The following is a 27,392-nucleotide window of genomic DNA, read 5'->3' on the forward strand; positions in this document are numbered from 1 at the left end:
GCGCGGCCTAGCCCCCGGAAGTACTCCGCGTCCTTTAAGACCCGTTTCGCGGGCCCCTCTTAAAATTAATATAATTAGAGCGGACTTACTTGAGAACTATCTCATATTGATAGCAAGAAAATCATTAAAATCAGCCCAGCTGATCATTAGAACGACTTGTAACAAAAACACTTTTCTGATGGGGCACAGGGGTAACCACCACACCGGTTAAATTTAAAAGTTCAGAGGCCCCCTGTGCCCTATCAGAAAAGTGTCTGAGGACAATGGGACCCTTAAATTTGGATTCCTTGGGGTCGATTACCCATGAATACACATTTTTTCCGAGTCTCCGCGTCAATTTAAAGAACTTGATTTTTTTTGAAAGGCGGCTCTGTCCCCCACCTTTAGGGGTCGGTATTTTGGACCTGGATGGGCCGATTTTGGATTTCTTGGCGTCGATTCAAGTTAAAAATTTCCGTAAGTTCTGATTCCGATGAAATAATTCCAAAATTTTGACATTAACCCTGACCTTTGAAGTACGGACCCCCCTTTTATCCCCCAAGGGGCGTCAGGGGGGCTCTGGGACCATGAAATTCGAATTCCTTGGGGTCGTTTCTCTATACATCCCCGCGATCCTGGACTTCGTGCGACCCAAATTAACCGAAAAAAAGGCCTGGTACGGTAGGTCTGGGCCACCCTGTATACTGAGTGTTAAGACAATGTGAATCCGTTTCTGATTGGTTCCCGTATTTTAGGCCTCCACAGTGTCACAAACGGGAATACAGATTACATTTTCACCGATTGCAGATTATAATCTAGAATGGACCGGGGAATAACGGGTTCGGCAAGGAACGAACGGAATAAGAGGAGGAACGGAGAAAGGAATTTGAGAATGAGCCGATCAAAAGATTACGAAAAACGTTCAATTTGTGTGATCTTTATTCTAGTAGCCACTAGATCAATCTAATAGGCCGCAGTTTGAATTTGAACTTAGCGCCATAAGCTCAGCGTGCTCTCTGCCGATTCGCGCCATTGAACGGGCACTCAAGGTTGGCGGCGAATAGGCGGAGGTGTGTGCGTGAATGGACCGTCTGCGCGAGGGTGTGTGCGTGCAAGTGAGCTCACATGCTCGGCGAAACAATGACTAAACTCGAATTGTAGATCGGGATCGGTAGACGAGCGACCTTGATAGCACCACTTCTCTCGACTGGACGTCAGAAGTGGGGGGATGGGGGACGAAGGGGATGGGGGCATGGTGATGGTGGTGTACAATTATTAATACACTTAGACCAAACAAGATGGTCCTCTATCCGGGCCTCGCGAGCCTGGGTCCCCCGCGCAGTGTTGCCGAAACGGTCCCGTAAGTCCTCCGTCTCGGTCTTTGGTTATGCCAGTCTTCTTACCGCACTAGCATTCATGAACCCACTCGGACTCAAATATTATACTATTCCCCGAAAACAGACAACACCGGTCGACGCATCCACGGGCGCCATTTCAATGGGTGGCGTGGGGGAGGGGGGGGTGGTCAAGATCAGCTCAGCGGATGTTGGCTCGTTGGCCAGGGCCCTGGAGGGGAGGGCGGGGGGTGAGGCCTTCTTTGGCTCGGTTGGTAACGTCATAAATCTTCGGGAGGTGAACTATTTCCCAAAACGGTATTTTATCAAAACACAGGGTGCCACCGACCGGACCAAAAAAGGTCCACCACTGGTGTTGTTAACACAATAAAAATTAGAAACATGAACGATTAGAAGTTCTTTCATTTTCGGTTCATTCCGTCAACAGTCGCCGTGAAATGCCGACGTTGTCGTGCCTCACAATCAATCATAATATTAACATAGTCTTTTGCAGAAACGAGTGTTCCACATAGGAACATCATTCCACAAGCCTCTACGTCAATTTTACGAAATTACATTTTATGAGAAAAGCTCTGTACTCCGCCTTTAGAGATCAGGTTTTCAGATAGGAATGGGCCATTAATGCGCTCCTACGAATTTGGTCAAAATATTTCGTGCTTTCAGATTTTTATTACTGGTTTTAAAATGTATAAAAAACCCCACCATTTGAAGAGAGGACGCATGTTTAACCCCACTCCCTCTTTGGGGGATCCGAGAAGCTCCGGGAATTTCGTTAGGGTCGGTGCCCTGTTCGACCGTATGAGGTCCTGGACTACGATTGCCGCAAAATAACCAAATTAAGCAGAGGACAGGAGGTTTGGAGTGGTCTCTCCTCGCAACAACGAGACGAGAGACCACGGCAATTTTACGACCGACTTACAACCCTCATTCAATCTCTTCCCCCTCCCCCCCTCTTCCAGCGCCGGCCGCCTCGGTCCACCCTCCTTGTTGGCAACAAATAAAAGTTCTTGACCGTAGTACGCGGGCACTCGCTCTTACTCCCCCCCCCCCTCGCTCCCTCCATCGTGTCACGGCCCGGGCGCTCCTCGCCACGCGTATGGGCCCGGCCCCCGGCCGGCCGGCTCCTGGACTCCTGGGGCCCACTCACGAGACCGGAGCTTTAGACTGCCGAGCGTGTATACCCGAAAAGTGGCTGTTCCGTTGAAGGCGCAGAATACAACACGCAATGCAGCGGAGTTGGTATATGTATACACTCTCCTCAGGGGCCGAATTTTGTCGGCTTTTTCACACGGAGTGCAACATCCATCGATGAGTTTAAACCGCACCACCGGCCAATCAGAAGCGCTAAGCCGGACTTGAGTGAAGTTGAAGCCCGTCCTAAGTATAATTAAGTACGGTGGAAGGACCGACAAAATTCGGCCCCTGAGATGGAGCACCTATGCAGCCGTGTCATGGAAAAACATGAGCCTTCAGGCGTTGCCACATTTCCTTCGATAAAAGACGAATTTCCCGGTGAACTTATGAATATTTTCCTCCAATTTTTCAAATACTCTTGTTCGCAAGTTCACCTTAAGTTCCTGAAAATTTCAAGGAAAAATATTCATAACTTTCTTTAAAAATAACTATTTTCTGAGAGGAAATGTGGCAACTCTCGAATGTTCGTACGGCGTTCTTCCTTAGCACGGCAATATGGGTAAAGTAAGAGATGGAAAATGAAAGGACATTGTTCAAAATTGGCCATTTTTAATCTCGGCACAATTTTCGAAATATAACTTGAGAGGTGATAGAGGATCACTTTCCCGAGACCAAAACATTGACAATTTTTGAGATCGGATACTGAGGGGGTGTAACGGGGTGATTATCCCCGTCTCCGCTCATTCGCGGATTGATATAGATAGTTGAAATTTTGATCATGCTCCTATGTAAACTACTTTTTGAACACCCCAAATTCTGGGGTCCTCCTGCGGGGGAACTAAGGGATATATATATATACATCAAATTGCAACCTCTATCTTGTGACATACCGTTGGATAGAAAATAAAGAGAGAAAATTTTTAGCGCAAATTTCATGTCAACTTTTGGGTCACCCTGTATTGCATACCGACGGTGAGACTGCAAGAGAGCGTATCTCGGTTCAATATTTCTTATTTTATTTTTTGGAGTAGTGAGATTGAATCGACATCATGACTTGAAATTTTCACAGAGTCTTCTCCACGCGGGGCAAAAAACAATCACCGAATTTTTCAAGAAACGACGTTTCGTAGTTTTTCATGTAGAAAATGAAGTATGACAGGAAGTCTGCGACGTCAAAAACGAAGATACGCATCCTCTGCAGTTTCACAACCGAGACGCTAAAAGTCGCGAAAGATTAGAAGTTTAATCTGAACGATACTTAGAAGTTAAATATTATATGATAGCCCCTCTATAAATCGAATTTCAATAGTTCCTTTATGAAGATGCGGGTAAAACCAATCTTTGATCAACCAATTCCTATTTTGCGACGAATCGTTGGCTGACTCATTAAAAAAAATCGCTGTGTTTGTTTACATGTTTGAAGTTCCGATAAGGACGGGACCCCCATAAAATAGATAACACTGATGACCGTAAAAAGAAACGATTCCCCTCGCAGCTATCTCTTCTTTTCTAATTAATAGATGCATTTTGGCCTTCTTGTCTGTAATTGTTTTGTTGGAACGTGGAATTTTGTAATGAGCGTACAAAAGTTTAAGCAACTTTGAGTCACGGGAATTTTTTACAATGTGCTTTAGATTCACCTTTCTACGAAGCCTAGAAAGGGAGATCATACCATTGAGGACACTGAAATAATAATAATAATAATACTGACCAGGGGGCCCGCTCCATGACCGCTACGCAGGCCAACTCCCGGGATACCTACTGCGCGCCCCCAAAGGTCGCGGCTAATGAAATCGTCGAAATCGCCCGGACGAACAAATTGAAATTGCCTCGATTAAATTAAGATTTTAAAAGAAAAAGATACCTCCTTCACAACTAAAAGCCAATAATAAAAAGATACCGCATCAACAATTTAAAGCAAGAAAAAAACCCAAACGAACCAAATTGAAATCGACAAATCTCATCCTACTGAAGAAACTCAAGCGAAAGAAACCACACCGGAAAACCTGTGGTGTCATCGTGTTTCTCGCGAAATTGGACATGGTGATGAGTAATTAAATCGCAAATTCTTGAGACATGCAAGAGCTCCATTAGTCTATTATTTACCTCATTTGTCACCGCTTCTATGTAGAGGATCGCTTAATTTCCTCTTGTTTCTCTTTGTCTATCACTTTGTCTATCAACTTCAAAATTCAGCCCGCAGGGTTGGTTCTTCTCTGTCAATGTTCGCTCAAGAAATCGTTAGACAATGTGAGAATTAAAGTATCGCAAGGTGCGTATCCTCATTACAATATTTCACGCAGAAAATTTTTGACATGCCGTAAAAGTCTAAAAGTGACTGATTGATAAAAAAAATTAGTGTTCATTGGTTTACATACGTATATCGACGGTGTAAGTCGGCAACCACATACTTAACTTGTTTACGATGTCTGAAGATCTCCGTCTCTAGGTTGTTTTTTTAAGGGAGAACAAATTGACATTGTTCCTTGAAGTTTTTGCAGAATTGTTTTTGTACAGAGAAGACAAATCTCGGCAGTTTTGAGGAATTACCGTTGGGTAGTTTTTCATTCAAAAAATAAATTATGACGGGAAGTCTGCGACATCGCAAACCGAGTTATGTGATTGCCGACTTACACCGTCGATATCGGTTCTGAAATTGAAACAATAAAGTAAGATAGGAAGTCAGCCACATCGCAAACAGAGATACGCGGTTTTGCACTTTGACCATCGATAAGAACAACATAGCTCACGCTCACTTGAGTGAGAGTGGAGAAACCTACTCGAAGACCAATACCCTACGTCAGAGAATGAGTTACGAAATCAGCCGCATTCAAAACCAACTTACCTTTCAACAAAAAGCCAGTGATAGAGTCTACGAACATTCATTTCCTGCGCTCATGCGCCATTTTCGCAAACTTTTCTTGTGATTCATGTTCAGAAAATAAAAAATAAAAAAAAAAAAAAAAAAAAAAAAAAAAAAAAAAAAAAAAAAACCACCAGCCTGTGGCCGAGTATTATTGTACAAATATTGAAACAGCCCATTTATTTGATCGTTTAATTTTTATTTTGTATTCTATTTTCACGAAATGTTTCCTTTATCGTTTGTCATTTATTTTATTTCATATTTGCTCCGTTCATTTTTTATTTTAATTTTTTATATTTTATATTTGTTATTTGTAATTTTAAACATTTTTATTGAATTTTTACGTTTAATACATTTTTCGGCTTATTTCTCAATTTTTTTAAAGGAAGCACTATCGCATCGATGTATCGTCGTCATATATTTTAAGTTTTCCCGTAAGAGAAAGAAATCCTCAAATTGAGAAGAATCTTTTAGTTAAGACCTTTAGCAATGAAATTCTCGTAAATTCGATTAAAATCCTTCCAAAAAGAGATCAAACTAAAATCTCAGCTATCCCATGACAGCTGAAATTTTAATTAACAGAAGAATAACATTTCTTATCTCAGCGTAGCTGTCTTCAAAGAATGCAGTGGTTATCATTGTGTACAAAAAAGAAAATTAATTCTACACGGGGAAAAAAAATGCTGATTCAACAATTCAATTGCTAAAAACAGTGAGTGCAATGTTTCAACGCAGATTTTACAATTAAAAAGTGTTACTTTAACCACATTGTAAACTAATTTAACCACGGGGGTGTTAAAGTAGCATTTTTTTGTTGTAAAATCTGCGTTGAAACATTGCACTCACAGTTTTTAGCAATTGAATTGTTGAATCAGCAATTTTTTTTTCCGTGAATGTCTGTTTGATGAGGGACCCGAAAACAGCGAAACAATTCGATAATAAATTATAATCGATGGCAACAGGGCTTTGCTCTACCATACGTATGTGAAACAATTGATATAAACTGATGCAAGTTCCTTTACCCCGGATTGATTATTCATAACGGCCTTCAACGAAAGAGAAGTAGACATGTCAACTGAGTTGTTGAGGGACGCGTGGACATGAGTTAGTTGGCGCGGCGATGCTACTATTCGTGTTTGACGACTGTCTGTATTGCATACACAGGACAATGCAGGCGCACTCACTTCGGGCACAATAATGTCTGCCGTGCTAAACTAGCAACGCTGGTGATCCGATGGGCAGTAGCACTTTTGATATTGATGGACAAAGCCATAGGCAAAGAAGACATAGGAAGTATGGAGCAATTCTATTGGTTCAAATTGTTGGTTCCTATAGACTGAGAGAGAAAATGATGGACTACCCTGGATTGCCGTTAGTTTGTCTATCACTTACTTAACTAACCTCATTTGTCCATTGCAACCACCCGCTTCCACTATTATAACAGGATTCCTTCATTTCTCTTTTGACCTCTTTGTCCATCACTTTGCCGATAAATTTCAATAATCAGCCTGCATGTGATAAAGAACCACCTTTGCGCATTTGCACAGCCGCACAGCTCGAATTTCCAAAAAATCAACATGCGCAAAGAAAAGTGATAAGTTGAAGTAAGGTGTAAGTAAGTAGAGGAAAGGATATCGAAACGGGCCGTTACCATGGCTGAATTTCCTTAACTCTACAAATTTTCACTTATTGCGGGTCTAATTTTTTTACGGAATGCGTTATGATTCGGTCACTTCAGCTTCATTTCAGGATTAACTCTAGCCTAGACATGGGTCTGAAAGCCAATAGCGAAAAATTCTTTTTTTTTTTTGGCATTCGACCGCAAAACCCGCGTTTTTTCGCCAAAATCAGCTTTCTGACTCATGTTGAGGCCAGTATTAGACCTGAGAAGAGACCAAAAATGACCAACTTATGATGCATTCGTAGAGTTGAAGAAATTCAGCTAGACAGGGGCAAAACGGCCCTTATCACTTATCGATGCCTCTCCTCTATTTTTGGACCTTTAGGCAGAAAATAACGTCGATTTCTCCGTTTTTCATGATATATTACAGTCCATTTGCGTGATAATGACCTTTTATACCGGAAATACTTGGAGACAACCTAGCTAGTAACCACACGAAACCTTGTATATTTTTCTTTCGTATTTAATTCTTTAAACAAACAAATATATTTACAACATTGAAACATGAATATATTTTTTGTGAAACAAGGTAAATTCACAGAGAGTTTAGAGGGTTGAGTAGTCAATTTTAAAAGGGCTAAGTAGTTCAGTCCTCTGTTAAAGAAATAAAAAATTAAAAATGAGAGAAGATCAGGCAACGTGGCATTCAGTTAAGTGCATTCTCTTTAATGCATACTCTTTTGTAAACGTAGGAAAGGGGAAAAAGGCAAAAAAAAAAACAAACTGAAAAACAGATAGAAAAGGACAGGGGGAAAAAATGGTGAAAAAGCGATGCTCTCTTTCTCTCTGATTAACTTTTCGGCAGCGTTGGTTGCCTATTCAACGCCTGGAACTCGTTGACCCTTGTCCGTGGAGGGGGAAGCCCGTCTACGAATTCGACGCTCTGAGCAGCCATGTGCAAGCGGAGCTCGACATTTTTTGTGTCCGCCATTGTTAGTCTTGAGTTCGGATCCGTCGAGAGTGGTACTGTAATTCTTCCGCGTCGCTCGTGACTATCAAGCGAATATTGGTCAAATCCCTCCATTTAAACTGCAGTTTCTCCCCAAAGATATTGGTCAAACGAATTCTCGCTCCTCACCGCAGGTTTTGGTGTTGTGCGTTTGTGGTTTTGTGAAGTGTTGTGCGCGTGTTTGTTGGATCGACTTTGCCGGCATTTCTCCCTCCGCCGGATATTCTACGCAGTTGAATTTTCGGTTAGTTGCCATTTCATCCTTATTCTTCCATCGACCAAAGCCCTGTTCTGTGTATGTAATTCTCGCACGTTTTTAGTTCAGTATTCTGTTAATTTCGTCTGTTATGCAATCGTGAGAGTTCAAGTTGTGGCTTCATCATAGCATTCCTTCCTAGCCATGTAACGGTTTTTTTCGCCAGAGCCACTCAGCATTCCGCAACAAAGGTTTTCGCACTTCTTACCTCGCGATCATTACGTAGCTTTTGCCCGGCCTTTGTGTTGCCCATTGCGAACAGAGCCATGACCCCCCTCCTTCTATTTTTAGGCTCTCTTTTTCTGCTCCTATTTTTAAGGTTGCTATTCTAGTATGCTTTTTCGTTGATAATTTTATTGCTCGTAAGGCCGTGTGATGCCTTCAAGCTGAACGTCTTACCAACCCTCTTTGCTAACCAATTTCCTCGATTCCTAATCGAATGTGGCTCAGCAAACTGCTTTCTGCATTTATAATTTTCACTCACGATCCCATGGCAGATTTCAAGTTATTTGCCATTTTAATCTTATGGACGTACCAAAATCGTGTACTGAGGCCAGAACAGGGCTTTGTTCATTCATTTGCATTCAGATTTGTTTTTAAATTGGCCGACGAAGTGTGCTGTATGGCAAATTGTGCCTGAAGCATCATTGCAACTGAGAATGTACTCCATAATCTCAGTTGCCATATCCCATATCGGAACAATGTTGCTGTACTTTATCGTGGATTTTTCTGAAAAGTTCAACAGCTGACATTGAATCGGAGATTACCTAATTCCTAGGCTTCATTCACTTGCGGGCGTTGGGTGAAGACAGGGCATTTTTTGGTTGTCCACCTCAAAATCTTCACTGCTAAGTAATTTATATTTTTAAGAGAGGAAATAATATCTGAAGTTTCTGAATTGATTTTGCTCACAGCATCGTAACATCCTGAAGAGAATTTAGTACTTACTTAGTAGTTCCAGCAAATTCCATGCATTTGCTTTAATTGTATTGGATGAAACGTCAGCGGAGATTCCAAGATACCGCAACCAAGAAATACCACCGCTGCATTTCTGCAACCTACGCTTCATTTACCACTCCTGAAATCTGAACAAAATATAATTTTGTGTTTCTATAGAGCTTTGGACCTGCCTAAAGGGTTTATTTTCTGGGGAAAGGAATCGAAATAATAACTCATCTCTTTTTTATTTGCCTATTTACCACTTATTGTACCATTTAAGTGTGACACCTCCCATGATGTAAGCATCTCTGCAGCCTTTTCTAGATACCTACTTTGACGAGGAACTAGATATTAAGAGTTTGGCTGCTATTCACTCTTTAATTTTATTTTTTATCAAAGGTCTTGGCTTATCCCCGTGCTGCACTGCTGCATCATATAATTTCCTCAATTCCTTGCGTCTTTACTTAAGGAGACTTTTACAACCAGCCAGAAGGGAAGAACATTGCGATCCCTCTTTGGGCTGTATTCTCTAAGACCCTCAAGAAAGTCAATATTCAGTCATTTCATTTGCCATTTTGATACTTACTCTCCTGTAGATAGAAACTATTTGAAAATTATTAGAGAGTAGTAGGCTGAGGTTTTTTATAACTGTAGCATTTAATGTAAATCACTATTGATTCCCTTAATTTTCTAATGTCAAAGTTCACCATACTTAGCGACTTTCTTTAATTACATCAGATCAGGAAAGCGAGAACTTTACTTTAGTAATAGCTTTCTTGTCTACTACTTTTTACCCCTTAACGATGTCATTTCCCCTTGACTCAACTGTGCACCGCAACTCTTAATGAGGAAGGTAATCTGGGATGAAGACATCGCAATAGGTACAAAAAAACACTTAATTTATTGTGCGTTACTTCCTCCAAGAGTAGGAGAGAGGGTTTCAAAAGAGTAAGTTTCATTGCTTTATTTTAAGGTTAAAGTAAATTTGGTTTAAGTAAGTGATTGCAAAGCAAAAATAGAATGATTGCTTTATCTAGGTAACTTCTGACCCTTGTTGTATCAAATTCCAAAGTCCAACTACACTTTAAATTTTCTCTGAGTGCATGAGTTATATGAAGTCTCCCTGTGAATAAAACTTCTTAGTTTGTTCATTAGGGTGTTAGGGACGCTGTACCTGCTTTTGGTTCTAAGGAGTATCTTTTGAATCGTCTATTCAAAATATGTTTGAATAGCTTGATATCTATTTATTTACCCTGACATATTTTAGAACTTCTTGTGTGTTAGGTCCACCTCAAGTATTTTCTGAAGCAAGAACACCATACTTACAGGGTTTTCATAAATGAGGGGCTTGGAGGACAATGCGCTCAAGTGCAGTTTTTGAAAAGAATGATTTCTTAATAATTCCAAGTAAAATTAGTATGGAAGTATATTCTGTGAAAAATTCGCTCCCAAATTCCAATTTTCAAGCATCAACAAGTAAGTTTGAACTTTCGATGAAGAGATTCTGACCTACAAGACTTTTAATCATTGATAAATGCTATTTTAAGATGGTATATCGGATAGACGCCATCAGTAGTGACGTCACCACAGGAACTCTCCATCCGGTCAACCAATTATAAATAGAAACAATGACATAACCTCTTTCAATGCAACCATTAAATCGATTTATCATCACATTGCGGCCAAAGTATCACAGTTTTGTGTTGTTGGTACGCACTTTGTCGCCAAGCTTGGGAAACCAAACTTGACCAATTTTTACCGGAAAGAAAACCAACAATTAGAATTGCTTGGAATTTTAAACCCATTACTCCTTCCCTTGTCAATCTCTAACATTTTTATGAAAGTAATTATATCAAGAATGGAGAATTTGCATGCAAATTTTTCATTGCTTCATCTGAAAGTGCTTAAAGAGCTGATTTCAGAGTATTTTTTTATAGTTTTTTCCTGATGCGGGCCATAGTATAAAAATAGATTTAAAAGTGAGAAAATTCACGGCCTAGTGACGTCATCTGGCGGCATTTCCCATTTAAAGACTTATGAATTTTAGCCAGCAGATTAGATTATTTGGTCATATCTTCTCCAATAATTGTTCAATTCACATGAATTAAGGGTACCCTCGTATTCAGCTCACTCAGTGGGTCCTTAGGGTGGCCCAATTATACACAGTAAAATTTATTTTGCGAAGTTTTTTGGTCTTACCCCCTAGAACTGTTCCATTTGATCAAAAAACACTCTCTGCCAAGTTTCAGCCAAATCGGATAATATTAACCCGTGCCGACAGAGCCATCTTTTTTATATGTGATTTTACATTGAAAAACACATTTCTCCAGAAAAATCCATTTTTCGAAAAATGTGTAATTTCTAGAAAAAATCTGAGGTCATATTCGGCTTCAGCAGGAAAAATTGAGTGGGAAAACATGTATTAGACACTTCAAAGAAATTTTTTACCCCTCGTTAAAGCGGCGAAACAACTAAAATATCTAGAAAACGCTAAAAAAGGGTAAAATGACTGTGAAAAATCCCAAATAATTACGTACGTCTGCATCCGAAAACGAAGCTCAACATATGATAGGTGTTTCCTATGTACTTTTTTACGCTGAGTCGGAAAATGCTATTCATTTTCCTCCATCCTATCAGGATTTTCCGGAAAATCGATTTTCTCGTATGAAAAGAGGGTTTTCCAGGGTAAACTCAATTTTCAGGTAATAAACCTCAACATGTGGCGGATGTTTTTTATGTGTTGTTTAACGGTGAATACGAAAATCATAACCGTTTCCCTCTATTACACTACGAGTTTCTGAGGAACTAAATTTTTCCCGTTAAAACAGGTAACTTTCCAGGGAAAACTCGGTACCCCGGAAAACCCTGTTTCTACGAGAAAATCGATTTTCCGGAAAATTTCGATGTAATGGAGCAACTTTGACATAATTTTCGGACTCAGCGTTGAAAAACACGTAAAAAGCATCCGCCACATGTTGAGGTTTATTACCTGAAAATTGAGTTTACCCTGGAAAACCCTCTTTTCATACGAGAAAATCGATTTTCCGGAAAATCCTGATAGGATGGAGGAAAATGAATAGCATTTTCCGACTCAGCGTAAAAAAGTACATAGGAAACACCTATCATATGTTGAGCTTCGTTTTCGGATGCAGACGTACGTAATTATTTGGGATTTTTCACAGTCATTTTACCCTTTTTTAGCGTTTTCTAGATATTTTAGTTGTTTCACCGCTTTAACGAGGGGTAAAAAATTTTTTTGAAGTGTCTAATACATGTTTTCCCACTCAATTTTTCCTGCTGAAGCCGAATATAACCTCAGATTTTTTCTAGAAATTACACATTTTTCGAAAAATGGATTTTTCTGGAAAAATGTGTTTTTCAATGTAAAATCCCAAATAAAAAAGATGGCTCTGTCGGCACGGGTTAATATTATCCGATTTGGCTGAAACTTGGCAGAGAGTGTTTTTTGATCAAATGGAACAGTTCTAGGGGGTAAGACCAAAAAAATTCTGACATTGCCAAATTTGGGCCACCCTAGTGGGTCCTACCTACTTAACATCGAAATGTTATCAAATTGCTGACACCTGTGAATTCTTTAAAATATGAAAAAAACACTGCGATGTCCGGTTACATGGCTTCCAGGCGTAAATGGTGCTTGTGATACTTTGACCGGAAGGTGACGATATCTCGCCTCTCTGTGACATGATATTAGTGGTGGTGGTGGCTATTGCCAAGGTTCAATGCGTTAAATGACACCCCTCAACCTATGGCCCTCTCGCCACAGTCACGGTGAATGACGTCACCATCCAAGGGCCCTCCTCTTGTCGAGGTGCCGAAGGGAAGGAGGGGTTGGGGGGGGGGGTGTGTTTGAAAGGGGTCTGTCGAGGGGTCGAATCAGGAACGTTTTGGTTCGTGTCGCTCGTCGCGTCGCACCCAGACCAGCTGCATTGTCGCCAAATAGTGCAAAATATCGGTATTTTCCTCTAATCTGACCTATGTCAATGAATCAAATTACTATTGGAAACCGTGGCAACAATGGCCGGCTGTTCGAGTTTCCCAAGAATCTAAGTTTTACTCCGGGAATCTTTTACGAGGCGTTCGTAAACCGCCGTTTCCGGGATTCGGCCGGTTCTTTCCGCTGGGGTACCTTCACCCCTTTCGGGAGGGGGGTTGGGGGGAGGGAAACCCCAAAACTCTCATCCAGACTCTCTTCCGATGCCAAGTTGAACTTGGGATGTCGAGTTTTTCGACGAAGCGATTAACTGAAGGTCTTTCGATACTGTATTGTCGATATCTCGCTCAGGAGTTCATTTCATCACCTTCCGGCCGAAGTATCTCAAGCGCCATGCGACGTTTTAATATTTCCGCCGCCATTTCACTTTTTACAGAGAAATTGCTCTACGAAAATGTCACTGAATTTCCTCTGCGCTGCCGAAAAAAAGCAGCGAAATTTTCGAACAGATTCAACCATAAATGTCTCTGTAAAGAAATAAAATGGCGGCGGAAACTTTGGAAAGTTTCATGGAGCTTGTGATACTTTGGCCACAATGTGACGATTTCCGAACTTCCCGTGGCTGTGTGAATAAATTTGGGAACTTAGTAAGGTGTTTATCCTTAGGTTGGGAGATAGCTCGGAGTTTGCACTCGAGCCTCCTACAGACGGTGGTGAGTTGTTCTGAAAGTGAGCAACCGGTTCTAAATTGAGCCATTTTGAATGCAGCCGGGCCCGCACTTTTCAAGATTCCTCAAATTCCTGAACGGTCCTTTGCGTTGGCGCTCAAAATGCACGCCATAACTCGAGCCGCATCTCGAGTTGCTCCGAATTGTTTGCCTCGTTTGAGTTTCGCCGGCGTCGTGTTGTCGCACAGTGGATCGAGTCAATAGGAGAGGTCGGACAAAATTTGGAAACTTTAAGCGCCTCTAGCTCCATTTATACAAAACTTTGAGGTTCTTCAAGTGGTTCCGTTGGTTTCTTCGTGAAATTTTCTTCTGGCAGCACCCCTTAAAGTTTCAAATGTGACGAAATAAACATCAAAATTTGCATTTTCCGAAAACAATTTCATGTCTGACCTCTCCGATTGACTCGATCCACTGTGCGTCGTCGGTTGCTCGGAGTTTTCTCTCTACAGCAAGTTGGCGACATTATTTTCTCTCTATTTAAATTAAGCTAATGAATTAATTTTCGGAACGGTCGGGTCTGGTGCAGGGGCGGTACCAGAAATTTGGCAACACCGGATTCCCTCCAAAATAATAAATAATTGATTCTTGTCGCAGCACCTGACCCCTCCGAGAATTGATAGATTTCCTTCGGTTCTAATGGAGAAAAACAATGTTGCTAATTTGCTGGGTCCGCCAATGGTCGGGTGCTCCGACAAGGATCGATTGTTCAGCACAGGTTTAAATGGAGATGGCTGAAGAATTCGTCCATTTTATTGCAATTGTCGGCGCAAAGAATCTAGAGAAAGCAAATCGCAGGTTAAATGAGGTTTTCATCGAAGGTCTGGGGAAGGCCAAGATTTGGGAAATTGAGGCATTATAGAAACTCTGGTTTTGCGCGGAGGCGGAATTTCTCTCACATTTTAAAGTAACGTTCCGTCTGATCTCCATAAGAAACTTTGGAACTTTCTCTTAATGCGGTGTTTTGGTGGCCGTCATATTTTGTGTCGGAAGGACATACGATATAGCGCATTGATTAGTTCCAGCTTCTTGTCGTTTTCATCGAAGTTTTAGATTGCATTTCTGTTGTCGTCAGACTTGTAATTCTTTTACGAAATTTGACAACCAAATTCAGCGTAATTAAGGCAGGAATTTTTAGAGGAGAAATATTGCGTTAGATACTGATGTGCAAACTGCACCCGAATGTGATATTTTTTTCCCTCTGAAAAAAACCCTGCCTTCTTCACGTTGGATTAGTTTGTAGGTACTTAAAATTTAATAAGTAAATCCTGTAGTCTGGTGAGGAAGGAAATGCGATCTCAAAATTTGATAAAAGTGGCGAGTATTAGGTGAAAACCTGGAACTAATCGATGCGCTGTCGCATGTTGATATCGCATGTCGTTCTGACACAGAATATGACGTCCATTGAATCACCTTAATGGTTATTTTATAGAGGGGAAAATTGGGCAGCAAATGATGGTCCTTCCGGGGTTTTTGCCGCGTCAAGGCCGCAAGGTGACGTTTGAAGACGAGGCAGGCGGCGCAGGACCCAGACATTCCGAATCCTGTGTGGAGGTTTCGCTTGGACTGCTAACCTATAAGTACAATTACCTGTCCAGGTCCTAGGTCCAAGGAATAATAGGCATTCCACCCCTAGGATGCGAGGCTGCCAATCGGCGCTGAAACGCGAGGATTTCGCGGACGAATCCCAATACTGACATGCTAAGAACACCGTATGGACGTTCGAATGTTGCCAAATACACTCTTAGCCAATACTTATATTAAGGAAAGTTTTGACTATTTTTCATTGAAATTTTCAGAGACTTTAGATCAATTTGCGATAGTAATTCTCTGAAAAGTTTGAAGAAAAATACTCGCACGATTTCTCGAAAATTTTTGATTTTTCGAAAGGAAGTTTGGCAACGTGTCGAGGCTCATACGGCGGTTTTACTTAGCACGGCAGCATAATAGGACATGGTTGACCCAGAGATCTAGATCTACTGGCATCGCTGCGCCACGGCCCGAATTCCGGTGTCACTGTCGTCGCAGTCGTTTTCCACGAATAACGGACATGGTATATTTCCGCGGAAGTCGTTTGGCAACGTGTTGTTCGCTTCTTTTTCTCAGGGCGCTTTCTTCGAACATTAATTTTTTTGATAGTTCAATCTCTAGGCGAGGGGCCATGTGCGACCCGGTGCTAACTAGCTCCTTCTCGTCCTAAGTGCAACTTTCGGCGCGTCAGGAAAGTTGTTTGCCCCTCCCGCCCCCCGGGGGGGGGGGGGGGGGGAGGGGCACGATTCCTAGTTGCATTCCCGGCCAGGGCGCGGCGGTCGGCACCACGCCGTCGAATCTTCCTTTCGCTAAGTCCGCAACTCTGTCCTCTTCCCTCTAAACGGCCGTATTTCAATCAAAAGCCACTTTGTCCGTTGCCAGTGGTGATTCTTGCAAATTGGCAACGCTGTATTTTCTCTATTTAAATGTATGTTAAACAATCGATTCCAGGCGAGACAGGCTGCCCTCCCTAGGTACTATTGAAATATTCAATGTATTCGAATGGAGTATTAGCACTGTTGCCAACTGGCTGAAATCGCCACCGTCCATTCTGGCATCAGCCCTGAGGCCTACATTGCCGTGCTGAGGAAAAACGCCGTATGAGCCTTCAGATGTTGCCAGATTTCCCCGTATTCAAATGCATTTCCGAAGAAATTTATGCATGTTTCTCCTTGAAATTTTCAGATAGTTTATATGAAATTGCGAACAAAAGGGTCTGACTATTAGAGGAATACTATTCATAGTTTTCGCTGCAAATTTGGGGTTTATGGAAGGAAATATGACAACATCTGAATGTTCATACGGCGTTTTTCCCTAACACGGCAGTACAAAAATTCATGCAACTTCGGAAATTCGGGATTTTCGGCATGAAGTTCAAGCTTGACCTCTTCTGATGTTTCGTTCGAATCAATGTTGGTAGGTTTGAATCCTCCTGTCGGTTTTCCTCTCAGCAAGAGATATTCTTGGTGGGGGAGGGGGGGGGGGGGGGGGGGGCGGCGGCGGCATGTGCTCTAAGTCTGTTCGCATGCTCGATTGTAGTGCCGCCGGCCGGGTTATCACGTGGGAGGGATTGGTTTCTGCACCGGAGAAAATTTGACATGGTCCGTGCAGCTGCCCGCTCGAAAGAATCTAGAGAAATCGTCAAAGTACAGGGCGTCTACAAGTCCTGCATTTCCGGAAAGTCCGGATTTAGTACTGATTTTTGAAGGGCGATCCGGTACTGAGAAAGTGCGGAAGAATTTTGTCATATTTGTCGCAATTTAAGCGAGAAATTCAAATTTTTTTATTTTTTCGCATTGCGTCAGTAACAAGTACTGAAAAAGTACTGAATTTATCTGTTGAGGAGGTAGTGAATTTCTAGGAAATGCAATGAAAAAGTACCCTGAAGGACTGATTTTTGGCCAGCCTGTTTTAGTAGACACCCTGAAGTATAACTGTACTGTGCTGTGTATAGCAGAAAGGAAGCAAACCACATGAGGTATCGCCAAACTTAACTGGGCAATTCATTTTTTTACAAGAGAACTTTCGGGCGGATTACTTTGAAATATGTATGGAATTTGCTTCGCATGATGTACAAACACTGAAATTTACACGAAAATCCGCACAACTGCCTCGGTCTTCCTGGATGTCTCTGCGATGCGCGTTAAATAGAAGCTCATAGTTCGCAACTTTGATCTTAAGTATTTTTTGTATGCTATTATTGTTAAAAAAAAATAAATCAGAGGAACTACTGAAGAAGCTCATTATTATCAGTATTGTATCCTCTTTTTGCCGTTAGATCTTGAATAATTTGGCAACATTGTAGGCGTTGAAGTGTCTCTGACAGGAGAAGGAGAAAGGGTGCTCCAGCGTCGTAGCGGGGGTCTGTAGGTGTCGTTCTGTTAGAAAAGAAAAAAATTACCCAGACTCTGAACTGTCATCTTATGGAAGCTCCAGTTCTGCCGTCATAGCAAAGAGAGCAGTAAGTGTATTTCTGTATGAGCCACGCTTAGCACATGTTCTCATGTGTCCTGAGGTTCATCCCAGTATGCACTTACTGCTCTCCTCGCTATTACGGCGGAGCTGCATGATACAGTTTTACGATTCGCTTTTTTTCCACATTCCCCTCATTTCTCTTTTCTCCCCCGACCGAACAGTCTCTGCAAGTAGTAAATTTTTTTTCATGAATATCCAGGCTCTATCGCGGATCAGTGTTGCCTTTTGCGGTGGGAAAACTGCCCGCGATAGGGATTCGGGCTGAATTCCGGGATATCTTGAGCGACGATGGGAGCATGGCCCCCGGTTTAAAATGCCTCGTGTTTATGCTCCCTTTTCTAATTCCTTCATCATTTTTCGCGTCGTTTTTCCCCGCGTCACTTCCTTATTCCGTTAGGGAGGATTCATGCCGAGCATCCATGATGCAGCCGCCCTGTTAGTCATTTTCAGTCCAGCGTCAGTTACTTCTAATGCACCGGTAGATTTGGCTGTTAGCAGTGTTCATAACTCACCTTTGAGTTTCAGGGGCCATGTGGCCCACGAAGCTCGATTTTTAGGGGCCAAATTGACTTATTGCCTATACATCACGGCGCATTTAGTGAAAAGTTGGAATCCGATGCCGTGCGTCGAAATTTAAAAAAATTGCCTAACAGAAAAATTAGGATTGTTAACTTTAAGGGCAACTTTTTAACTTCTATGGGGGGGGGGGGGGGGGGCGGGGGCAACTTTAAGGGGTTACGTTCGCGCAGATTCTTCATTTTCTAGGCGCCATGACCGATCTCTTAGGCGCATTTGGCGCGTTGGCGCCTGTGAGTTCTGAACACTGGCTGTTACTTAAAAATCCGTATTGTTAAAACACGGGATTTGTGGACACAGGGTTGCCACGGCCAGGAAATACCGGGAATTGTCACGGGAGACCTGCAAATGTCAGGAAAAATTGATAAGTGGCCTTTATTTACTTTTCAGATCAGGTTTGACAGTTCGAATAACAGTTTTCGCTTGGAAACTATTTCTAATTAAGCACATCTTTCAAATCATCCGGCATATCCATAACCGTCAGGGGTCAGTCCATTGTAACGGGCCGGACAACCGCACGCCTTTGAGTAATAAAGAAATGAATTTAAAATCACATAAATTTAAAATAAATTGTACCAGTAGATAGAGCTCAGTGTGTTATTTCCAAAAGTGTACGAACTTACTTTTTTGTTTTAATTTTTAAGGGAGTTATACCAAAAATAGAGCCGTAACGGGACGGACAGTTTTTGGAAGTGAGTTTTGACTCCCTTGAGAAAATTGAATAACTCAGCGAATTTTACCATGTAAAAAATCCACAAAAAATGTATATAGTCCTCAAGGGTTCAAGGTACTATGCTATTTAAACTAATTTTCATAAGTATTGAATTAAGCATAAAAAAAATTGAAAAATCTGCGTAACGGGACGGACAGCATTTGTAACGGGCCGGACAGAGTACGACTGACACATGGTTTTACGGCTGAAAGTCATCTGTATATGATCATACATTGGTCCAATTTTTTCTATGCATTAATTTAAGGTTCTGACTGATTAATTTAGATAGATAAAATGCAATTTTTTGTTGATTTTTATTTTTTGCAGCTTGTAGAAGTAGTAGCAAATTGTACATACCTATTGATTTTTTACTCTTTTCCCGAAATTTCAATTATTTTGATTAATTTTCAACCCACAACACTCAATCCTTTAGTTATTAATACGATTTTGTTAACTTGGAAACAAAATTATGAGCATAATAGTCAAAATAACACTCGTAACGGGTCGGACACTTTTCTCTTAAATCAATAACTTGAACTGTTACTCGCTTAAGAGCGACAGTTCATTAATGCAGTTACTTAAATTTTGAACGCTATCATTATAGGAGTCAGAACCTACTTTTTTCCTTTACTTAGTAGTTATTCTTTTTTTGTTTTTAAATATATAAAGCAAAATAAAATGAACTCTTTATCCCCTGGAAGCCGAACGCTTTCTTTTCTCCGAGTTTCTTTGATAACAGTTCCAGCTCCCCATCCACCTGCACATAAATTTTATTACTTATTAGGATATGAAAATGATTTTAAAACAGTTAAGATTTCTTTTAAATCAAAATTTGAACTTTATTAATGTTTTACTGGCAGAAACATCAAAGAAAATAATAATAAAGAAACAAAAGCTCGAGGAAAAATAAATAGTAACTAGTACCAAAAATAATAATAATAATAGTAATACTTCAATGGCACGGTGTGAGTATCAAATAAATGAGAAGTTATACTATGTCTAAACAAATATAGGAATAAATGGAGTGGGCGGAACAGAAAAACTTGAGTGTTTTTAAATTTTGTTTCGAAACGTAAACGGTGGATTCAAAAGTTTTAAAACTTTTTAGTGGTTGTCGCTTGAATAAAATTGTCAATATAACTAGTGAAAATTGTGAACAGAGGTTGAAATTTTATCTTAAACGTAGTAGACAAATAACTAAAAAAAAGAATTGCATTTAAGGCAATAAAAAACAAAAAAAAATGAAAAAATTTCTGTTCTGCTCTTTTGCGGCGCTTCCGTTCTGCATCTTTCTTCTTAACAGCCTCCGCATCTGATGGATGATTTTTTAAATATTCTCTTCTTCGCTGTTTCCTAATCTTGTCTCTCAGCCTTTCTTTAGCCAGGTGGGCTTTATAGGCAGCTAGGTCCTCTTTCAATTTTCTGCGGTGCTTCTGCATCCGGTTTGCAAAAATGTCCATTTTTTAAAACCTGAAACAACAAAATTGCTTTAAAATCCAAGAAAGTGAACATTTTGAGGTATTTAAGTACCTCCTAGGTCTAATAAGGTTCTTCTGATGTTTCTAATACAGCCCTTTCATAATCCTGAAAATTAGAACCCACTGTGCCTATAAATAGCGAAGTTCAATACTTGTCCGGCCCGTTACGTAACGGGACGGACACATTTTAAGTATGTTGTTTTCAACATCTCACAAGGTATAAAAATTGAAAAAAAAATTGAGGAGAACCTGAGTTATCAGAACAAAGTGAATCCAAAAATTCGCATTTAAATATGCAAAAATAAGCAAACAAATAAAAGAAAACCATCTTTTTGCGTAACGGGCCGGACATTTGATGAACCCAACTTCAAAGTAGTAAAACTCGTAAGTACTTACTTTTAGAAATCCAACTTTTGCGAGCACGTATTTGTTGTCATGTTTTTTGTGAGATCAAAACATAACTTCAAATAGTTGTGAGCCAGGAACAGTAAAAAAGTGCTGCCAACTTACACCTTTTCCAGACCTAAAATACACTGTACAGCACCAAGTCATAAAACAAACAAAAACACACAAAATAAACAAGAAAAATCGCGAAACCCGTATATTTTCGGAAACTAGAAGTTATTTGCCGTTCAAAAATGTATTCAAAAAGAAGTTTCACTGTATTTCAATTTTAGACCCTCAGGTTGACCTTACCATGGACCGACCCTCAGGGAACTTCACCATAATGTGTTAGGGAAATCAGGGAAATGTCAGGAAAAAGAACTATATCTATTGCTCGACTTAATTAACTATTGATATAGTTCCTTTCGATTGAAATAGGTACGTCCAATTATATTGTTGGCACCGGAAGGATTTGTCGTAAAAATGATGGTTGATTACTTATCGCAATCAATTATCGCCTCTTTCCGTGAATAAAGGGACTGATGTGGGCTCTTTCAAGCACCGGACGAATTTGTCAAGCTCTCACGTTATCAGAACGTGCCCATTAAAGTGATTGATGGGGCTTGCGCGCGTTCTGGCCTCTTTGACGGAAAAATAGTGTGACAAGCACTGCGACCTCTAATCTACGCTCTCATTTCCATGTCGTCGTTCCGAAACGGAATTTTCAACTTTATGAGTGGATGTGAGGTTTGCAAAAATTTACCCATTCGAGGTATGCTGAGAACCTCCTTGAAGCTCCCTTAATCATATTGTAAACTATATTGGACTCGAGGGAGAGGGATTGTTAGGAAAATACTATAGATCCGACCCTAAGGCTCCTCAAACAGCCCGTTAGTACGGATGAGATTAAAATGAGCAGGGTAACCACAGTCAGTGAATACCAGGAAAATAGGGAAATGTTTTAGGGAATTTTAAAAAGTCAGAAGAAACCTGGTAATGCGAGGAAAAATGACGAAAGTGTCAGGGAAAAACAATTAAGCGACCCTTATTTGGACTATCTATGCTAAAAAGAATTATGTGCATAGGTATTGCCTGTAACATAGTTCCTTTTAGCATAAATACGTCCATTTGGACCGCGTTTAGCAGAAAGGAACCAAGCCGCATCAGCTATTGCCTTTAGCTCGGCAATTTAATTATTCATCAGAGAACAAGTGTGCGGATTCCCTTGAAAATTTGAAGGAATTTACTTCGTACTATGCAGAAAATTCACTGAAATTAGCACGAAAATCCGCACAACTGCACTGGGAAAAAAATTCGCTTGAATCTAGAGTCCAGACTCTTAAAAACATTGACAAGAAAGAAAACTCTTGATTCAATCGGTCTTTTTGCTTGGATCAAAAGGAAATCTGCCTGAAGCAAGAGGCTCGGCTCTTCGATTCAAGGAAAAATCGGATTGAATTAAGAGTATTTTTTCGTGTAAATGTTATTTGATTCCTTTCTGCTTAACGCGGTCCAGGTGAGGAATCAATCGGTTGCATGTAGCCATGTCCGAGCGGGTCATTTGTTGAATCGTTATCGAATAAGATTGGATCGATAACTTTGTATCTTAAGAGTATCGATCAAGGTCATTCGTTATGGACCCAACAATGGACCCACTGCTGGACGGACCCGAATCATTGGCCGAAGCAGAATCCGTGCGGATCGGGCCCGTGTTCAATGTTGATGCCTCTGCTCCAACGTCATCCCGCGGGCCCAAGGTTAAGGACAAGATTCGGTTCAAAGCCCCCTCCCCCCGCTCCAGGTCTCCCCGCCCTCCCCTCTCTCGCCCCCGCGACATCTCACCTGCCCGCCGCCGCCTCAACACAGTGGAGCGGCGGCGTCCTATCCGGGCTCAATTCGATTACATTTTGCAACGAGGAGCCACTATTTCTGGCTCAATTTCGAAACAACACACATGTCATTGGTTTCCCTATGCAGGATGGTGCTTTTTTAGAAGAGCCAGAGATTGAATGAGTTCTTTATTGCTTACCAATTGAAAATCAAACAGAACCGTATTCCCAGCTCTTTTCCCAAGGGAGGCCCGAAACGCTTTTCCAGGCTAAGGAACAATACCGCCTCTTTCATAATTTTGCCGATAATTAACCACTTTGGCCACTTTGCGAGGAAGGAAGAACGTCGTATGAACATCAAAATATTGCCAGATTTTCTCTCGAAAAAACGTTCTTTTTACACGGGGTCATGAGTATTCCTCCTTGAAATTTTCAGACTCTTGATATCATCACGAAAAAATTTATCTGCAAATCAAAAGAAAATGTTTACATAATTTCCACTGCGGTGTTGCCAGGTCTTCTCGAAAACTATTTATTTTAGAGGAAAGACATCAATATTTTTCTTTGAAATTTCCAGTTCCTCTAGATGGAATTGGGAGACAATTTTCTGAAAAATTGGTAGAGAAAGGTGTACCTGCTTTCCCGAAAATTCGTGCTTTCTCTAAGGAAATTTTGTGCAATGTCCGGAGGCTTATATGACGTTTTTCCTCAGCATGAAAGTAGGGGAAAGACAGCAGTGCAGGGCCTCCGAAAATTATTGTCTGTAATCATCAGTATCGCATACAGCAAAAAGGAAACAGCGCGATTACAGTGTTTCCAAAATTGTGCAGCAGCTTCTTTTCTTTTGAAAATACTCAATAAATGTACACAATTATTTTTCTTTAAAATTGACCATTTTTCGGTAGGAAGCAAAAAAATTTGCGTTCCTGGGAATTTCATAGAAAATTTTGTAGATGCAACATTTTTACTACTCTATAATCGCGCTGGTTCCTTTTTGCCAAATGCGTTCCACATCGTACTGTAAAATATAAAATCGTCAGACGCCCGAAGCGCGAAAAGCTTGCAGAGGGTTGGACCGCAAGGCGGTCACCCCTGATTATTACTATTCTTATGTGTTCACCTAATATCCCCGGGAACGGGACGTAAGTAAATTTTGGAGCTGATGGTGGCCCCCTGTGCGAGGCCGGGAGCTCAGGTTCCATTGTGCCGGGTGTCGTCCTCCACTGCCGTGCTTGGCTGGTGGTGGAACAGCGCACCTGCACCGCATTTCCACGGTAGTTACGTGTTTTTGCCCATCCGAGCAGTTTTGATTGTTGTCCGTTGGCCTCTTGCTCGCGTTGGAAGTTGCTGGGACTCTGCATGTTGCTAATCCTTTCAGGGAAGGCTTGTCCCGCCCCGCCCCCCGAACCGCACCCTGGGCAACGTTTTTGGTTCCCTCTTCCAGTGTTGCCAATCTCGTTTTAATTGTTAGTCTTACAATTAATGAGTGGCGATTTATTCCCTCTTATCGCTGCATGGCCGGGTGGAGGATTCAGGTTGGGGCGATTATCACTTGCGGTGGGTTTAGATATAAACACGGTTGCCACAGTCAGGGAAAACCGGGAATTGTCAGGGAATTTTAAACAGTCAGGGAAAACCGAGAAATGTCCAGGAAATTTTTTTAAACCAGCTTTACTTGCTTTCTAGTATCTGTTGGAGGTTTCAGACAGCAAATGCCTGAAAACCATTTTCAATGGGCCTGTTGCATGCAAGAGATACAGCCGCGCGAATAGACTTTTTAGAGGTTAAATGACACGAAAATTATGATGGTCACATTAAAAAAGTCTGAAATACACTTTTTACTGCGCAATTTGCGTTGTTAGGAACGCGCTTTTTCAAATTTCCCGCGTCTGGGGGCAGTTTTCTAATCACCGGAAACGAGCAAACGGTGGGCTCGGTGATTTCCGGAAGATGCCGAGTCGTTGTTGTTGTTGTTATTTTTTCCTTCAGTATGTAAACAAACCCGGCGTGATCTCTTTTTGTGGTCCATATACGCTTTATGCGGTAACCAAATCGATCAACTTTTAAATATCCTTGTAATCCTTCTACATTTCATTGCACGATATCACTAGCTCCGATTTTTAGGTTATGTTGTCAGTTTTAGTTGACCGGAAATAGCCGCGAGTTGCCGTTAATTTTTTCCGTTGGAAAACTGTCCCCAGACGCGGGAAATTTGAAAAAGCGCGTTCCTAACAACGCAAATTGCGCAGTAAGGAGTGTATTTCAGACTTTTTTAATGTGACCATCGTAATTTTCGTGTCATTTAACCTCTGAAAAGTCTATTCGCACGGCTGTATCTCTTGCATGCAACAGGCCCATTATGCCTTCTTAACCATCCGTCACATCCTCAATTGTCAGGGAATTCCACCTTAATGTGTCACGGAAATCAGGGAAATGTCAGGGAATGTTGCTGTTCTGTTGTAGGCGTAAAGAAAGTGTCGGTCGTTATTGAAATCCGGAAAGCACCAGGCAATTCAGTGTTATCAGGAAATTCAATGTTATCAGGAAAATCGGTCACGGATCGGGTGTTCTGAGTGTCCTTTGGAGTCGCGATCCGTACAGAAGGAAGCTATTGAAATGGCGGAACCAAGTAGACGGAAACAAATTGCCCAACTTCCCCCGGATTCTTACAGATTTATCGATTGGTTCTCGATCTTATGTCTCAAGTATTGTCGCGACGAAAGGCGCGGCACGGGTGTCTCCAGACCAAATCATTTCTACGCTGACCTAATTTTTTTTAGATTTGTCCACTTTCGTTGAATTTTCTGCTTCTGTTTTGGCGCCAGAACGTGCATACACTTCAGTTCGCTCACTTTCGCTTCTATCCGACGAAAATGGTGTCCTTGTATTTTGCGACGAATATGAACTCTTTTGAAAATTATTTTGATTGGATTATCCTGGTAAACCAATTCTTTAGGGAATTTTTACTCGGAGATGAAGCAAAATCTAGGACTGGCCAAGAAACAAGAATTCTTGACACCACGAAATAGGTTTGATGCTCCGCAGCCCGTCATTAGAAGTACACTAGAATAATAGCTATTTTAAAAACCGGTAACGAGGCTAATTTCCACATACTTATATACCACAAAAATGTTTCGGCTGAAAACTCAGCCTTCCTCGGTTGGATAAAAACAATTAAAAAAAATTTAAAATCTGAAGTCTTAGATTTTCAGACCTTAAAGGTCACTAAGTTTACTCAGTTTTTAGGTTATTGAACTTTTTTAACTGTTTTTATCCAATTGAGGAAGGCTGAGTTTTCAGCCGAAACGTTTTGGTGGTTTTATGTGAAAATGGAGAATTTGCAAGGGTCTGAAATTTGATGAATTTCGTGTTTAAGTGGAATCTACTGAGTGAACTGAGCACGAGGATACCCTTGGTTCATGAATTCAACAATCATTAGAGGAGATACGTCAAAATAACCTATTCTGCTAAATTACATGTGTGTAAGTGGGAAATGCCGCCAGATGACATCATAAGTAAGGCGGCACATTTTCTCACTTTTAAATCATTTTTTTTCCAAATGCCAATGTCAAAATAAAAAAATAAAAAAACATATGAAAAATACTGCGAACTCAGCTCATTCGGCACTTTCAGATGAAGCAATATAATTTTTGTGTGCAAATTCTCCATTAGGATTGTTACTCGCCGTTTAAATTGTTATTCTTGTATTCTTGACGCCATGAATGAAAAAGATTTTCTATTTTTTCCGAGTGGGGTAAATTTCGGGACACATGATGGATATGACACCTGCTCAAAGCGTGACAAGACACTCATAATTCATGGACAGGAAGTGACAATGTCGCGCGATAATGGATCTGAAGATCTGACAAGCGCCAGGTTCCGAGTGGCGCTATCTCTCGTGGGTGGGTCAGTGTGTCAGCGCAGGATCTCCTCGTCGCCAGTGGCGCCCATGTACAATGACGAGTCAATGAATCTCACGGGAAGAACATGGCAAGTCGTGCCAGACTCCTGCGGCGGTTGCGCTGTTCTGCCCGAAGAAGCGGCGTGGCGATCGGACGATGAGATCACCTCGTCCATCACAGTTGTGATATCACCTCGCTCCAGGCCTCCGACTCGCGCTTTCGGCGAAGGCGAAACGTTTTCGCGGTAATTATCGACTAAGTTGCCGTATCCCAACGAACGAGGGAATAAATCATTTCCAATATACATTCACGCAGAAACACACCCATCATTTTCCGTGACATCACTTCGTAGTGCCGTCTAATACCGTCGAGTGTACTTGAACATCTTCCACCTTAATCCTGGCTCAGAGATATCCTTCAATCTTGAGAAATTGTCCAAATCCCTTAGGGTACTTATAATCCGTATAAATTGCCATTTACTCATCTCTGACTTTTATAGACGCTCTGACGTCTTCTAGGTGTATCGTTTGCAACCGTTTGAAGGATAGGTAGGTCTCAGCGGTCGAATCGGACAGGCGACGTACGCAAAATGCGCCTAAACAATGAAAATCTTGGCTCAAACTGCCGTGCCAAGGAAGAACGTCATATGAACAATTGAGAGTTGCCAGATTTC

General features: G+C 41.3%; 1 protein-coding gene and 1 long non-coding RNA gene across 11 annotated transcripts in view; one reads left to right on the plus strand and one right to left on the minus strand.

The window, feature by feature from the left end:
* Positions 1–7,922: 7,922 nt before the first annotated feature.
* The window catches only part of LOC109036850 (uncharacterized), a 217,477-nt gene continuing 198,007 nt past the window's right edge, over positions 7,923–27,392 (plus strand). For 3 of the 10 annotated variants that reach the window (XM_019051246.2, XM_072304378.1, XM_019051254.2), the window contains exon 1: positions 7,925–8,205. The gene's annotated coding sequence lies outside the window, so the exon portion shown is untranslated. Of the gene's footprint in view, positions 8,206–27,392 lie in introns of all 10 variants that reach the window. The other 7 variants (XM_019051252.2, XM_019051253.2, XM_019051248.2 and 4 more) reach the window with 5 other exon arrangements.
* LOC109029771 (uncharacterized) lies at positions 19,865–24,426 on the minus strand. Its single transcript, XR_002008648.2, has 2 exons — positions 21,001–24,426; positions 19,865–20,596 (listed from the first exon to the last, which is right to left on the minus strand). It is a non-coding gene; the product is annotated as an uncharacterized lncRNA (long non-coding RNA).

This window comes from Bemisia tabaci, chromosome 9 (genome assembly GCF_918797505.1).
Source record: "Bemisia tabaci chromosome 9, PGI_BMITA_v3".
In the NCBI taxonomy this organism is placed as follows: Eukaryota; Metazoa; Arthropoda; class Insecta; order Hemiptera; family Aleyrodidae; genus Bemisia; species Bemisia tabaci.